Source organism: Bombina bombina, chromosome 2 (assembly GCF_027579735.1).
Source record: "Bombina bombina isolate aBomBom1 chromosome 2, aBomBom1.pri, whole genome shotgun sequence".
Classification (NCBI taxonomy): Eukaryota; Metazoa; Chordata; class Amphibia; order Anura; family Bombinatoridae; genus Bombina; species Bombina bombina.
The window spans coordinates 1,177,783,113-1,177,799,337 of NC_069500.1; the positions used below are offsets into that span (position 1 = coordinate 1,177,783,113).

The following is a 16,225-nucleotide window of genomic DNA, read 5'->3' on the forward strand; positions in this document are numbered from 1 at the left end:
TCTGGCAAGAGTGATGAGTTCACCAATTATATCGATTGCCAGAAATTCCAGCGGTCTCTGCGACTAAAAGAATTCTTCAATGTCCAGTCCGCAGATGGCGATACACACAAGTTTAAGAACAAAAGCTCGTTTGACCCCTCTAGCAACAACGCAAGTATCAAAACCTACATGAGATTGGTCTCTCAAGATCTGAGAAGATATGAGTCCAATAAATATCACACTAATCTAAGTCCAGAAGAAAAGGCTGCCATCACTACGTTGTCTAGGGATCCAGATATTGTGATCCGCACCGCGGATAAGGGCGGTGCGGTAGTCGTATTAAATTACAAATACTATAGTGATGAAATCAAACAGCAACTCAGTGACATTGAGACATACCAACCACTTCAAAGAGATCCAACTAATAATTTCCAAATTTTGATACAGCAGGCGGTTCAAGAAGGATTGAATGAAGGGTGGATTGATGAAGACATAGCTGGTTTCTTGAGGATTAAACATCCAGTCTGTCCCATACTGTACACACTTCCCAAAATCCACAAGGTTTTGGAGAAGCCTCCCGGGAGGCCAATTGTCTCTGCCCGGAATTCTATCACCTCTAGGTTGGCTATCTATGTGGACCATTTTCTTCAGCCCCTTGTGAGAAATATGAGGTCATACCTTAGGGATTCGTCACAGCTGATTGCAGAACTGAAAACTATCAAGTTCGAGGAGCCATACATCTTGGCCACAGCAGATGTAAATAGTTTATACACGATTATTCCACATGAGACTGGGAAACAATATGTAGCTGATGCCTTGGACAAACATCCTTATATTGGTCCACCTAGAGACTTCCTGATAAAACTGCTAGACCTGAGCCTACGTCTCAACTATTTCAGGTTCGAGGGAAAGTACCACCAACAAATATCAGGTACGGCCATGGGATCAAACGTGGCCCCCTCATTGGCCAATCTATACATGGAGCACTACGAACTACATGTGATGAAGATATATCAGAATCCAGGAATGATATACTTTAAACGGTATATAGATGACCTGCTAATTATTTGGAGGGGTACAGCTACAGAGTTGGAAAGATGGTTTGAAGAATTGAATTCACTCAATCATCCAGTGAAACTCAAACTCAAACATGATTTGGAAAGTATTGAGTTCCTGGACCTAAACATCTTCAAAACAGAGAGTGGGTATTTGGGGACCTCGTTGTTTAGGAAACCCACGGACAGGAATTCTATCCTACACGCCACAAGTAACCATCCGACTGCACTCCTCAGGGCTATTCCGAAAGCCCAACTGCAGCGGGCCGCAAGAAATAATAGTGATGAGACCAGAAGACACCAGCAACTTGATGAGATGCAGCAACGATTTGTAAAACGAGGATATAATCCGCACCTTGTTAAACAATGTAGAATGGGAGTGGAAAGGGATACCACGATGCTTACCCGAACCGATCCTAAAGATGAGCAGCGGATGACCTTTACCACGGTATATAGTCCCTCAACCAGAGCCTTAGGTATAACACTAAGAGAGCACTGGCACATCATACAAGGTGACCCCTCTCTTCCATTCAACAAGTGGCAACCTCCGAGAGTGGGTTACAAACGTGATAAAAATTTAAAAGATCTGTTGATGCTCACGGATCCCACCCATTGCTACAACCCTGAGACATGGTTGACACAGAGAAAGAAACCAGAATGCTATAGGTGTGTGGGATGTACCACCTGTAATGCCATGATTCCAGGACCAACGTTTGGACATCCCCACCGCAATCAGAGGTTCAAGATTAGGCATGTGCTAACGTGCACCACCTCTCATGTGGTATACCTACTAAATTGCAGCTGTGGGCGGTTCTATGTGGGAAAAACAACTGACGATGCCCGGACCAGGTTCGCTAACCACAGATCATCCATCAGAACGGCTCTTAAGAAGGGCTCTAGTGATCAACCTGTGGCCCGGCATTTCGTGGAGAAAGGCCACGGACTCCATGATCTGAGATTCACCCTAATTGATCATGTCCCCCCATTAAGGCGGGGTGGTGATAGGGATACACTTCTCCTACAAGTTGAGGCCAAATGGATCTTTCGATTGAATACCCTGCAACCACATGGACTTAATACTATGTTTGACTGGCATTGTTTCTTCTAAATTAGATCCAGCCCTTATGGAGATCTGCCTTATTTACCATGGGAGTCCATGTTATCCTGATTTTTTCTACTTGAGAGTCCACACTCTATTTGATGTTTTGTTGGTTTTTGGTTTACCTTTTATTCTCCTCTTGCTGTTAACCTTCTATTCTGCCTCACTCGTGGCTCGTTCTCTTATTTTTTCTTTTTTTTTTTTTTTTGTGTTTTTCTTTTTATTTTTATTTCTCTTTTTGTTTTCCTTCTGTCCTTTTCCCTTCTTGTGTCTCCTATTGTTATTCTATTGTCTTTGTTTGCCTTTGGTGTCTATTCTTAGTTTTATTTTTTATTTTATATATTTTTTTCTCTTATATATTCTGTTGTTGTTTTTCTCCCAATTTTTTCCAACTTTTTCCCCTTTTTTTCCCCATTTTTTTCTCATTTTTTTCCCTTTTTATTGTCTGTTTGGTTTACCTTGTATCACGATGTATAGTTGGTGTTTGCATTTACTTTGGTTTATTCTTCGGGGCCTTTGGTACTCTTTCTTGGGAAGGTTCATGGGTTATGGCATCTCAGATCACTCTCTTTAAATGGGTGGTATTACCGTGTATAAAATTTGTACATACCCTTCATCATGGTACACCGTGTATATTGGATAGTAAATGTACAATAGCGGTATAGTCCCTGTAGTAGCGTCCACTACGATAGATATGCGCTTTAGGGTTAATGTAATATATTAATATACCCCCAGTACAGTACGGCAGGAATGCTATGCTATATATATTATTTATTGGTTATATTTCTAGCAGTGGTATTGCCACTATAGCAGCGCGCATTATAAGTATCGATTGATGTGTATTATTATAATGATATACTTAGTAGCTAATTTGTTTGACTTGTTTCTGTGTTGCTATTTGGATCGTTGTGACCCATTGCCATGACAACTCCAACCGCAACCCGAGTGATTGGTGCATGGCCACACACGTGATTGGCCGATGCACTTCCGGGTTTGTCTGTTCTATCCAGTGCGGTTGCAGTTGCGATGGAGTGTTACACGGCGATCTACATTTGTACTTTGTTTGTTTTACAATCATGGTAGGTTTTGAGTGTGTACTTTATGCCTGACCATCTAGGTAACATCATATAAGGCTTTCATTATTGGTTGGCTCCCCGGATAGTAACGGATATTAGGGGTATGTTAAGATTACCACTACTGTGGAACGTTAAGTTGTTTACCATGTTCATACTGCTATAGGTCTTTTAATTTGATCATTTTCACTGTCACAGCATTGATTGCTTATATTATAACTTATATACGATGTTCACTTTGTGACATATTGTCACCATAGCAACACTTTGGTGGTTTTTTTGCTAATTGGGGGGAGGGGTTATTTATTTGTTAGTTTGTATAAATTCACCAATGTTTGAAGCATTCACTGTCTGAGGAAGGGGATACACTGTCCCCGAAACGTCACTAATTTTGCCAAGTAAAAAAGTTTGTTAAAAAATCCAGCGAGTGCAAGGTCTGTTTCTGATATTGTATCTAATTTCACTAGCACCCTGGTTGCTGCCAATAGGTGAGAGTGCACATCTTTGCTAAACACACATACATATATATATATATATATATATATATATATATATATATATATATATATATATATATATATATATATATATATATATATATATATATATATATATATATATATATATATATATATATATATATATATATATACACATACACACACATACACACAGTGGGGGGAAAAAAGTATTTAGTCAGTCACCAATTGTGCAAGTTCTCTCACTTAAGATGAGAGAGGCCTGTAATTTTCATCACAGGTATACCTCAACTATGAGCGACAAAATATGGAAACAAATCCAGACAGACAATCACATTGTCTGATTTGGAACGAATTTATGTGCATATTATGGTGGAAAAATATAATTTATGCTTACCTGATAAATTCATTTCTCCTGTAGTGTAGTCAGTCCACGGGTCATCCATTACTTATGGAATTATAACTCCTCCCTAACAGGAAGTGCAAGAGGATCACCCAAGCAGAGCTGCTATATAGCTCCTCCCCTCTACATCATATCCAGTCATTCGACCGAAACCATACGAGAAAGGAGAAACTATAGGGTGCAGTGGTGACTGGAGTTTAATTAAAATTTAGACCTGCCGTAAAAAACAGGGCGGGCCGTGGACTGACTACACTACAGGAGAAATGAATTTATCAGGTAAGCATAAATTATATTTTCTCCTGTTAAGTGTAGTCAGTCCACGGGTCATCCATTACTTATGGGATACCAATACCAAAGCTAAAAGTACACGGATGACGGGAGGGACAGGCAGGATCTTTACACGGAAGGAACCACTGCCTGTAGAACCTTTCTCCCAAAAACAGCCTCCGAAGAAGCAAAAGTGTCAAATTTGTAAAATTTTGAAAAAGTGTGAAGTGAAGACCAAGTTGCAGCCTTGCAAATCTGTTCAACAGAGGCCTCATTCTTAAAGGCCCAAGTGGAAGCCACAGCTCTAGTAAAATGAGCTGTAATCCTTTCAGGAGGCTGCTGTCCAGCAGTCTCATAGGCTAAACGTATTATGCTACGAAGCCAAAAAGAGAGAGAGGTAGCCGAAGCTTTTTGACCTCTCCTCTGTCCAGAATAAAAGACAAACAGGGAAGAAGTTTGACGAAAATCCTTAGTTGCCTGCAAATAAAATTTCAGGGCACGGACGACGTCCAGATTGTGCAAAAGTCGTTCCTTCTTTGAAGAAGGGTTAGGGCACAATGATGGAACAACAATCTCTTGATTGATATTCTTGTTAGTGACTACCTTAGGTAAGAACCCAGGTTTAGTACGCAGAACTACCTTGTCTGAATGAAAAATCAGATAAGGAGAATCACAATGTAAGGCCGATAACTCAGAGACTCTTCGAGCCGAGGAAATAGCCATTAAAAACAGAACTTTCCAAGATAACAGCTTGATATCGATGGAATGAAGGGGTTCAAACGGAACACCTTGCAGAACGTTAAGAACTAAGTTTAAGCTCCACGGCGGAGCAACAGTCTTAAACACAGGCTTAATCCTAGTCAAAGCCTGACAAAAAGCCTGAACGTCTGGAACTTCTGCCAGGCGTTTGTGTAAAAGGACAGAGCTGAAATCTGTCCCTTTAACGAACTAGCAGATAAACCCTTTTCTAAACCTTCTTGTAGAAAAGACAATATCCTAGGAATCCTGACCTTACTCCATAAGTAACTCTTGGATTCGCACCAATATAAGTATTTACGCCATATTTTATGGTAAATTTTCCTGGTAACAGGTTTCCTAGCCTGTATTAAAGTATTAATCACTGACTCCGAGAATCCACGCTTTGATAAAATCAAGCATTCAATCTCCATGAAGTCAGCCTCAGAGAAATTAGATTTGGATGTTTGAAAGGACCCTGAATCAGAAGGTCCTGTCTCAGAGGCAGAGACCATGGTGGACAGGACGACATGTCCACTAGATCTGCATACCAGGTCCTGCGTGGCCACGCAGGCGCTATTAGAATCACCGATGCTCTCTCCTGTTTGATCCTGGCAATCAATCGAGGAAGCATCGGGAAAGGTGGAAACACATAAGCCATGTTGAAGACCCAAGGTGCTGTCAGAGCATCTATCAGTACCGCTCCCGGGTCCCTGGATCCGTAACAAGGAAGCTTGGCGTTCTGGCGAGACGTCATGAGATCCAGATCTGGTTTGCCCCAAAGATGAAGCAGTTTGGCAAACACCTCCGGATGAAGTTCCCACTCCCCCGGATGAAAGGTCTGGCGACTTAGAAAATCCGCCTCCCAGTTCTCCACGCCTGGGATGTGGATCGCTGACAGGTGGCAAGAGTGAGACTCTGCCCAGCGAATTATCTTTGAAACTTCCATCATCGCTAGGGAACTCCTTGTTCCTCCTTGATGGTTGATGTAAGCCACAGTCGTGATGTTGTCCGACTGAAACCTGATGAACCTCAGAGTTGCTAACTAAGGCCAAGCCAGAAGAGCATTGAAAATTGCTCTTAATTCCAGAATGTTTATTGGAAGGAGTCTCTCCTCCTGAGTCCATGATCCCTGAGCCTTCAGGGAATTCCAGACTGCGCCCCAACCTAGAAGGCTGGCGTCTGTTGTTACAATCGTCCAATCTGGCCTGCGGAAGGGCATCCCCTTGGACAGATGTGGCCGAGAAAGCCACCATAGAAGAGAATCTCTGGTCTCTTGATCCAGATTTAGCAGAGGGGACAAATCTGAGTAATCCCCATTCCACTGACTTAGCATGCACAATTGCAGCGGTCTGAGATGCAGGCGCGCAAATGGTACTATGTCCATTGCCGCTACCATTAAGCCGATTACCTCCATGCACTGAGCCACTGACGGGTGTTGAATGGAATGAAGGACACGGCAAGCATTTAGAAGTTTTGATAACCTGTCCTCAGTCAGGTAAATTTTCATTTCTACAGAATCTATAAGAGTCCCTAGAAAGGGAACTCTTGTGAGTGGCAATAGAGAACTCTTTTCTACGTTCACCTTCCACCCATGCGACCTTAGAAATGCCAGAACTAACTCTGTATGAGACTTGGCAGTTTGGAAACTTGACGCTTGTATCAGAATGTCGTCTAGGTACGGAGCTACCGCTATGCCTCGCGGTCTTAGTACCGCCAGAAGAGAGCCCAGAACCTTTGTAAAGATTCTTGGAGCCGTAGCTAACCCGAAGGGAAGAGCTACAAACTGGTAATGCCTGTTTAGGAAGGCAAATCTTAGATACCGGTAATGATCCTTGTGAATCGGTATGTGAAGGTAGGCATCCTTTAAATCCACTGTGGTCATGTACTGACCCTCTTGGATCATGGGTAAGATGGTTCGAATAGTTTCCATTTTGAACGATGGAACTCTTAGGAATTTGTTTAGGATCTTTAAGTCCAAGATTGGTCTGAAGGTTCCCTCTTTTTTGGGAACCACAAACAGATTTGAATAGAATCCTTGCCCGTGTTCCGACCGCGGAACTGGGTGGATCACTCCCATTAGTAAGAGGTCTTGTACACAGCGTAGAAACACCTCTTTCTTTATCTGGTTTGCTGATAACCTTGAAAGATGAAATCTCCCTTGTGGAGGAGAAGCTTTGAAGTCCAGAAGATATCCCTGAGATATGATCTCCAACGCCCAGGGATCCTGGACATCTCTTGCCCAAGCCTGGGCAAAGAGAGAAAGTCTGCCCCCCACTAGATCCATTTCCGGATCGGGGGCCCTCACTTCATGCTGTCTTAGGGGCAGCAGCAGGTTTTCTGGCCTGCTTGCCCTTGTTCCAGGACTGGTTAGGTTTCCAGCCCTGTCTGTAGCGAGCAACAGTTCCTTCCTGTCTTGGAGCGGAGGAAGTTGATGCTGCTCCTGCCTTGAAGTTACGAAAGGCACGAAAATTAGACTGTTTAGCCTTTGGTTTGGCCCTGTCTTGAGGCAGGGCATGGCCCTTACCTCCAGTAATGTCAGCGATAATTTCTTTCAAGCCGGGCCCGAATAATGTCTGCCCTTTGAAAGGAATATTAAGCAATTTAGATTTAGAAGTCACATCAGCTGACCAGGATTTAAGCCACAGCGCTCTACGCGCTTGAATGGCGAATCCGGAGTTCTTAGCCGTAAGTTTGGTTAAGTGTACTACGGCATCAGAAATAAATGAATTAGCTAGCTTAAGGGCTTTAAGCTTGTTCATAATCTCATCCAATGGAGCTGTGCTAAGGGTCTCTTCCAGAGACTCAAACCAGAATGCCGCCGCAGCAGTGACAGGCGCGATGCATGCAAGGGGTTGTAATATAAAACCTTGCTGAACAAACATTTTCTTAAGGTAACCCTGTAACTTTTTATCCATTGGATCTGAAAAAGCACAGCTATCCTCCACCGGGATAGTGGTGCGCTTAGCCAGAGTAGAAACTGCTCCTTCTACCTTAGGGACCGTCTGCCATAGGTCCCGTGTGGTGGCGTCTATTGGAAACATTTTTCTAAATATAGGAGGGGGTGAAAAAGGCACACCGGGTCTATCCCACTCCTTGTTAACAATTTCTGTAAGCCTTTTAGGTATAGGAAAAACGTCAGTACACGCCGGTACCGCAAAATATTTATCCAGCCTACATACTTTCTCTGGAATTGCAACCGTGTTACAATCATTCAGAGCCGCTAATACCTCCCCTAGTAATACACGGAGGTTCTCAAGCTTAAATTTAAAATTTGAAATGTCTGAATCCAGTTTACTTGGATCAGATCCGTCACCCACAGAATGAAGCTCTCCGTCCTCATGTTCTGCAAATTGTGACGCAGTATCAGACATGGCTCTATTATTATCAGCGCACTCTGTTCTTACCCCAGAGTGATCGCGTTTACCTCTTAATTCTGGCAATTTAGATAGTACTTCAGTCATAACATTAGCCATGTCTTGCAAAGTGATTTGTATGGGCCGCCCTGATGTACTTGGCGCCACAATATCACGCACCTCCTGAGCGGGAGGCGAAGGTACTGACACGTGAGGAGAGTTAGTCGGCATAACTTCCCCCTCGTTACCTGGTGATATTTTTTTAACATATAAAGTTTGACTTTTATTCAAAGTAACATCTATACATTGAGTGCACAAATTTCTATTGGGCTCCACATTGGCCTTTAAACATAATGAACAAACAGATTCATTTGTGTCAGACATGTTTAAACAGACTAGCAATAACACTAGCAAGCTTGGAAAAAAACTTTTAAATAAATTTACAAGCTATATAAAAAACGCTACTGCGATTTTAAGAAAACATAAAAATGTGACACAGTTGAATTAACAATGAACCAAATATGTTAAAAACAACCAAATTTTAACAGAAAATGTATAAAGTTAGCAGAGGATTGCACCCACCAGCAAAAGGATGATTAACCCCTTAATACCCAAAACGGATAACAGTTGAAATAAACGTTTTTATCACAGTCAAACACACTGTCACAGGTCTGCTGTGACTGATTACCTCCCTCAAAACTAGTTTTGGAGACCCCTGGGCTCTGTAGAGACGTCCTGGATCATGGAGGAAGAAATAGGAAGACTGACTAAATTTTTACTGCGCAATAAAGCGCTAAAATAGGCCCCTCCCACTCATATTACAACAGTGGGGAAGCTCAGTAAACTGTTTTTATTCAGAAAAAAACGACAGCCATGTGGTAAAAATCATGCCCATAAAGTTTTATCACCAAGTACCTCAGAAAAAACTATTAACATGCCATTAAACGTTTTAAAAATTGAAAATTATGAAGTTTTATTAATAAGCCTGCTGCTAGTCGCTTTCACTGCAGTGCAGGCTCAAATATTACTTTAATATTGACAGTATTTTCTTAGTGAAATTCCATTCCCCAGAAATACCTCAGAGTATACATACATATCAGCCTGATACCAGTCGCTACTACTGCATTTAAGGCTGCACTTACATTACATCGGTATTAGCAGTATTTTCTCAGTCAATTCCATTCCTTAGAAAATAATTTACTGCACATACCTCCTTGCAGGTGGGCCCTGCATGCTATCCCCTGTTCTGAAGTTACCTCACTCCTCAGAATGGCCGAAAACAGCAAGTGGATCTTAGTTACGACCGCTAAGATCATAGACAAACTCAGGTAGATTCTTCTTCTTCTAATGCTGCCGTTTAAAATAACAAACTTTTGATTGAAGAAATAAAAACTAAGTTTAACACACCACAGTCCTCTCACACGTCCTATCTTTAGTTAGGTGCAAGAGAATGACTGGATATGACGTAGAGGGGAGGAGCTATATAGCAGCTCTGCTTGGGTGATCCTCTTGCACTTCCTGTTAGGGAGGAGTTATAATCCCATAAGTAATGGATGACCCGTGGACTGACTACACTTAACAGGAGAAAATATAATTTATGCTTACCTGATAAATTCATTTCTCCTGTAGTGTAGTCAGTCCACAGCCCGCCCTGTTTTTTACGGCAGGTCTAAATTTTAATTAAACTCCAGTCACCACTGCACCCTATAGTTTCTCCTTTCTCGTATGGTTTCGGTCGAATGACTGGATATGACGTAGAGGGGAGGAGCTATATAGCAGCTCTGCTTGGGTGATCCTCTTGCACTTCCTGTTAGGGAGGAGTTATAATTCCATAAGTAATGGATGACCCGTGGACTGACTACACTACAGGAGAAATGACTACACTACAGGAGAAATATAGTTAGTAAGCTTAAGGCCCTGGGTGTAGCGCTTGGTCCACTTCTCCTGTTCTGACTGACTACACTTAACAGGAGAAATAAGTATTTGGTCACCTATAAACAAGCAAGATTTCAGGCTGTCACAGACATGTATCTTCTTCTTTAAGAGGCTCCTCTGTCTTCCACTCATTACCTGTATTAATGGCACCCGTTTGAACTTGTTATCAGTATAAAAAAAGACACCTGTCCACAACCTCAAACAGTCACACTCCAAACTCCACTATGGTGAAGACCAAAGAGCTGTCGAAGGACACCAGAAACAAAATTGTAGACCTGCACCAGGCTGGGAAGACTGAATCTGCAATAGGCAAGCAGCTTGGTGTGAAGAAATCAACTTTGAGAGCAATAATTAGAAAATGGAAGACATACAAGACCACTGATAATCTCCCTCGATCTGGGGCTCCATGCAAGATCTCACCCTGTGGGGTCAAAATGATCACAAGAACGGTGAGCAAACATCCCAGAACCACACGGGGGGACCTAGTGAATGACCTGCAGAGAGCTGGGACCAATGTAACAAAGGCTACCATTAGCAACACACTACGCTGCCAGGGACTCAGATCCTGCAGTGCCAGACGTGTCCCCCTGCTTAAGCCAGTACATGTCCGGGCCCGTCTGAAGTATGCTAGAGAGCATTTGGATGATCCAGAAGCGGATTGGGAGAATGTCATATGGTCCGATGAAACCAAAAGTAGAACTGTTTGGTAGAAACACAACTTGTTGTGTTTGGAGAGAAAGAACACCATACCTACTGTGAAGCATGGGGGTGGCAACACCATGCTTTGGGGCTGTTTCTCTGCAAAGGGAACCGGACGACTGAGCCGTGTACATGAAAGAATGAATGGGGCCATGTATAGTGAGATTTTGAGTGCAAACCTCCTTCCATCAGCAAGGGCATTGAAGATGAAACGTGGCTGGGTCTTTCAGCATGACAATGATCCCAAACACACCGCCCGGGCAACGAAGGAGTGGCTTCGTAAGAAGCATTTCAAGGTCCTAGTGTGGCCTAGCCAGTCTCCAGTTCTCAACCCCATAGAAAACCTTTGGAGGGAGTTGAAAGTCTGTGTTGCCCAGCGACAGCCCCAAAACATCACTGCTCTAGAGGAGATTTGCATGCAGGAATGGGCCAACATAACAGCAACAGTGTGTGACAACCTTGTGAAGACTTACAGAAAACGTTTGACCTCTGTCATTGCCAACAAAGGATATATAACAATGTATTGAGATGAACTTTTGATATTGACCAAATACTTATTTTCCACCATAATTTGCAAATAAATTCTTTCCAAATCAGACAATGTGATTGTCTGGATTTGTGTCCACATTTTGTCTCTCATAGTTGAGGTATACTTATGATGAAAATTACAGGAATCTCTCATCTTCTTAAGTGGGAGAACTTGCACAATTGGTGGCTGACTAAGTGTGTATATATATATATATATATATATATATATATATATATATATATATATATATATATATATATATATATATATATATATATATATATATATATATATACATATACACACACATATATATATACATATATACACACACACAGATAATTTCCTTTCCTTCTGTATGAAGAGTCTCCACGGCTTCATTTATTACTTGTGGGAATACAGAACCTGGCCACCAGGAGGCAGCAAAGACACCCCAGCCAAATGCTTAAATACCTCCCCCCCACTTCCCTCATATCCCAGTCAGTCTGCCAAGGGAACAAGGAAGAGTAGGAGAAATATCAGGGGTGCCAGAAGAATAAACAAAAATGTAAGTCCGCACAACAGAGAAAGACGGGTGGGGCGGTGGACTCTCCTCATACAGAAAGAAAGGAAATTATCTTGTAAGCATAATTTAGGGTTTCCTTCTTAATATGAGGAGAGTCCGCTGCTTCATTCAATACTTGTGGGAAACATATACCCAAACTCTAGAGGACACAATTAAAAAACGGGAGGGTAAAAGAGGCGGACCCTTATTTTGAAGGGCACCACAGCCTGCAAAACCTCTCTCCCAAAAGCTGCTTCAGCCGAAGCAAAACCGTCAAATTTGTAAAATTTGGAAAAGGTATGTAAGGAGAACCAGGTAGCCGCCCTACAAATCTGCTCCATAGAGACCTCATTCTTGAAGGCCCAGGATGGAGCCACAGCTCTAGTTGAATGAGCCGTAATCCTCTGAGGAGGCTTCTGTCCCGCTGACGCATATGCCAAGCGAATAATACTCCTCAACCAAAACGATAAGGAAGTGGAAGAGGCCTTCTGCCCTCTATGCTTCCCAGAATAGACAACAAACAAGGAAGAAGTCAGTCTAAAATCCTTCGTAGCTTGAAGATAGAATTTCAAACCCCGAACCACATCCAAATTATGAAGTAACCGTTCCTTCGACGAAGGAGGATTAGGAAACAATGAAGAAACCACAATCTCCTGATTGATGTTACAATCCGAAATGACCTAGGTAAGGAAGCTCACACTGCAAAGCCACCATCTTAGACCCTGCATGCCGAAGCAATAGCCAGTAGAAAAATAACCTTCCAAGACAGTAATTTAATGTCAACCAAATGCATAGGCTCAAACGGAGCCCTCTGCAAAAAAACTTTAAGAACTAGATTTAAACTCCAAGGAGGAGTGGAAGGTCTAAACACAGGCCTGATTCTAGACAGAGCTTGAACAAAGGACTGCACATCAGGAAGCTCAGCGAGCCTCTTGTGCAGACCAAGACTTCAGCCAGAGTGCCCTACGTGCCAGCACTGAAAAACCTGACGCCTCGGCATTCAGGAAAATCTGCATATTTGCAAGAATCACAAATAAAAGAATTAGCCACCCTCAAGGTCTTAATTCTTTCTTGGATTGTGTCAAGACCTTCCACCTCGATCAACCGCTGCTGCTGGTGGAAATAAATATTCTGTGCGCTGAAACAGAGTTTCTAGCTTCTTATCCATGGGCTCTTTAAACAAGGAACTATCCTCAAGCGGGATAGTAGTGCGTTTAGCAAGCGTGGAGATATCGCCAACCACCTTAGGGACAAAACCCCACAACTCCAATTAAAAGTCCGGAACCGGGAATAATTTTTTAAAGGAAGAACCGAGTCTTTCCCATTCATTCTTAATAAAATTTGCCATCTTTACAGGAACCGGGAGAGTCTGTGGTACAACCCTGTCCTCATATGCCTTATCTTGTTTAGGAATACAAGGTTCCTCAGGTAAATTTTGGTTCTGGAACCTCTAAAGTAGCGAAAACTTCCTTTAACAGAAAGTGTAAGTGTTCAATTCTAAAATCTTAAGTCTGGTTCCTCCGCAGTTGGAGGCTGAGGCACAACAGATTCCGACCCAGAAAGAGCATCCTCTGAAGTATCAGAGGAGTCATCATCGGATAATCTTGTATCGGATAAATCCAATAAGTTAGTAAATGACCCCTGGGAAGGATAGAAATATTTGACTGTTTGCTTGCGCTTAGCTGGGCGAGGTAAAGCACTGAAGGCCACAGACACTGCCGTTTGTAGCTGTTCAGTAAAGTCTGGCGGTAAGAGGGCCCCTCCAGAAGGAGGATTAGCAGTGCACTGGGAAGCTGCATGTGCAATAGGGAGGGAATGCACCTCACGGGGCGGAGACTCCTCCGAGGTGGAGGGCTCAGTGTTACTAAACATATTTGATTTCTTAGATAAAATTACTTTATCAAGGCATGTGGAACATAATTGGGCAGGCGGATATACCATAGCCTCCTCACAATATAGACAGGTATTAGACTTGGTTAAAGAGGGAGTACCCTCCAACGTATCAGAGTCCTCCATAGCTTGCGCTTGTAAGATGGACTACGGAAAAAGATAAATGGAACCTTTATACCCCCAATGGCTAGGGCACTCACCACCTATTATGACCCAGGGTCCACAGAGAAAATGCTTTGTCTCCGGTAAACCACACGGTCAAGAAAAGAGGAAATCAGTGTGACCACTCCCGGTCACGTGGTGAGCCATGCAGGTCCACCCCTGCTACAGGAAAAAGTGTGCCAAACGTAACAGGCTGTGCAGCTAACCAAAAACTAAAGAAAAAACCTGTACATTTCAACATCTGCCCGAGCTTCATCTCACACGTCGCAGCATAAAACATGAGTAAATTATGCGATAAATTCCCCTTGTTCAATAATCCCCTTCCGGAAGAAATTAACCCTTGATTCCATACAGATAAAAGTAAACTGTGACCCTGTCTTCTTGCGTTATCATATATGTGTATAAAAATGAAACTATCTTACCGGAATCTCTGCTGTGGAACAGGCACACAGCCTCTCAAGTTTGACAGTCCTGTAGCATCGCTCCTGACATGGACTTGAGTGATAGAAGCAGGCAGTGAAACTCGGCAACACCGATTGCTTAGGAGCTGTTAGCAGGTAGTCTGGATGGGTTTTGCAGAAAGACTCCCTGCATCTCCAGACCCTGCGTCAATGCTCTAACTGAGAGGCTGACAAGACTACTTAAAACTCCAGTCCCATTCCGAAGGGTACTACCCTACATAAGGAACTACTCCGTACCTTCTGACACTTCTCTGCCAACCTCCTGTAACGAAAAGGCGAAGAATGACTGGGATATGAGGGAAGTATTAAAGTCTTTGCCACCTCCTGGTGGCCAGGTCCTGTATTCCCACAAGTAATGAAGGAAGCCGTGGACTCTCCTCATTAAGGATTTTATATATATATATATATATATATATATATATATATATATATATATATATATATATATATATATATATATATATATATATATATATATATATATATATATATATATATATATATATATATATATATATATATATATATATATATATATATATATATATATATATATATATATTTCTCCAACATAGGTGTGTCCGGTCCACGGCGTCATCCTTACTTGTGGGATATTCTCTTCCCCAACAGGAAATGGCAAAGAGCCATGGTCACATGATCCCTCCTAGGCTCCGCCTACCCCAGTCATTCTCTTTGCCGTTGCACAGGCAACATCTCCACGGAGATGGTTAAGAGTTTTTTGGTGTTTAAATGTAGTTTTTATTCTTCAATCAAGAGTTTGTTATTTTAAAATAGTGCTGGTATGTACTATTTACTCTGAAACAGAAAAGAGATGAAGATTTCTGTTTGTAAGAGGAAGATGATTTTAGCAACCGTTACTAAAATCGATGGCTGTTTCCACACAGGACTGTTGAGATGAATTAACTTCAGTTGGGGGAAAACAGTGGGCAGACTTTGCTGCTTGAGGTATGACACATTTCTAACAAGACTTGGTAATGCTGGAAGCTGTCATTTTCCCTATGGGAACCGGTAAGCCATTTTCTTAGTTTAGTATAAGAATAAAGGGCTTCACACGGGCTTTAAAGACTGGTAGACATTTTTCTGGGCTAAAACGATTACTTTACAAGTATATTTAGTGGATTATAACTATAAATAGTTCTTTTAATCTTGGGGATGTATTAAAAAAACGGCAGGCACTGTATTGGACACCTTTTTCACTGGGGGCCTTTTCTAGTCATAGGCAGAGCCTCATTTTCGCGCCACTAATGCGCAGTTGTTTTTGGAAAGCAAGGCATGCAGATGCATGTGTGAGGAGCTAAGAACCACTGAAAAAGCTTATTGAAGGCGTCATTTGGTATCGTATTCCCCTCTGGGCTTGGTTGGGTCTCAGCAAAGCAGATACCAGGGACTGTATAGGGGTTAAATGTAAAAACGGCTCCGGTTCCGTTATTTTAAGAGTTAAAGCTTTCAAATTTGGTGTGCAATACTTTTAAGGCTTTAAGACACTGTGGTGAAATTTTGGTGAATTTTGAACAATTCCTTCATACTTTTTCACATAT

General features: G+C 42.2%; 1 protein-coding gene across 1 annotated transcript in view; it reads right to left on the reverse strand.

The window, feature by feature from the left end:
* The window catches only part of DCTD (dCMP deaminase), a 91,829-nt gene that overhangs the window by 34,645 nt on the left and 40,959 nt on the right, over positions 1-16,225 (reverse strand). The window lies entirely within an intron of this gene.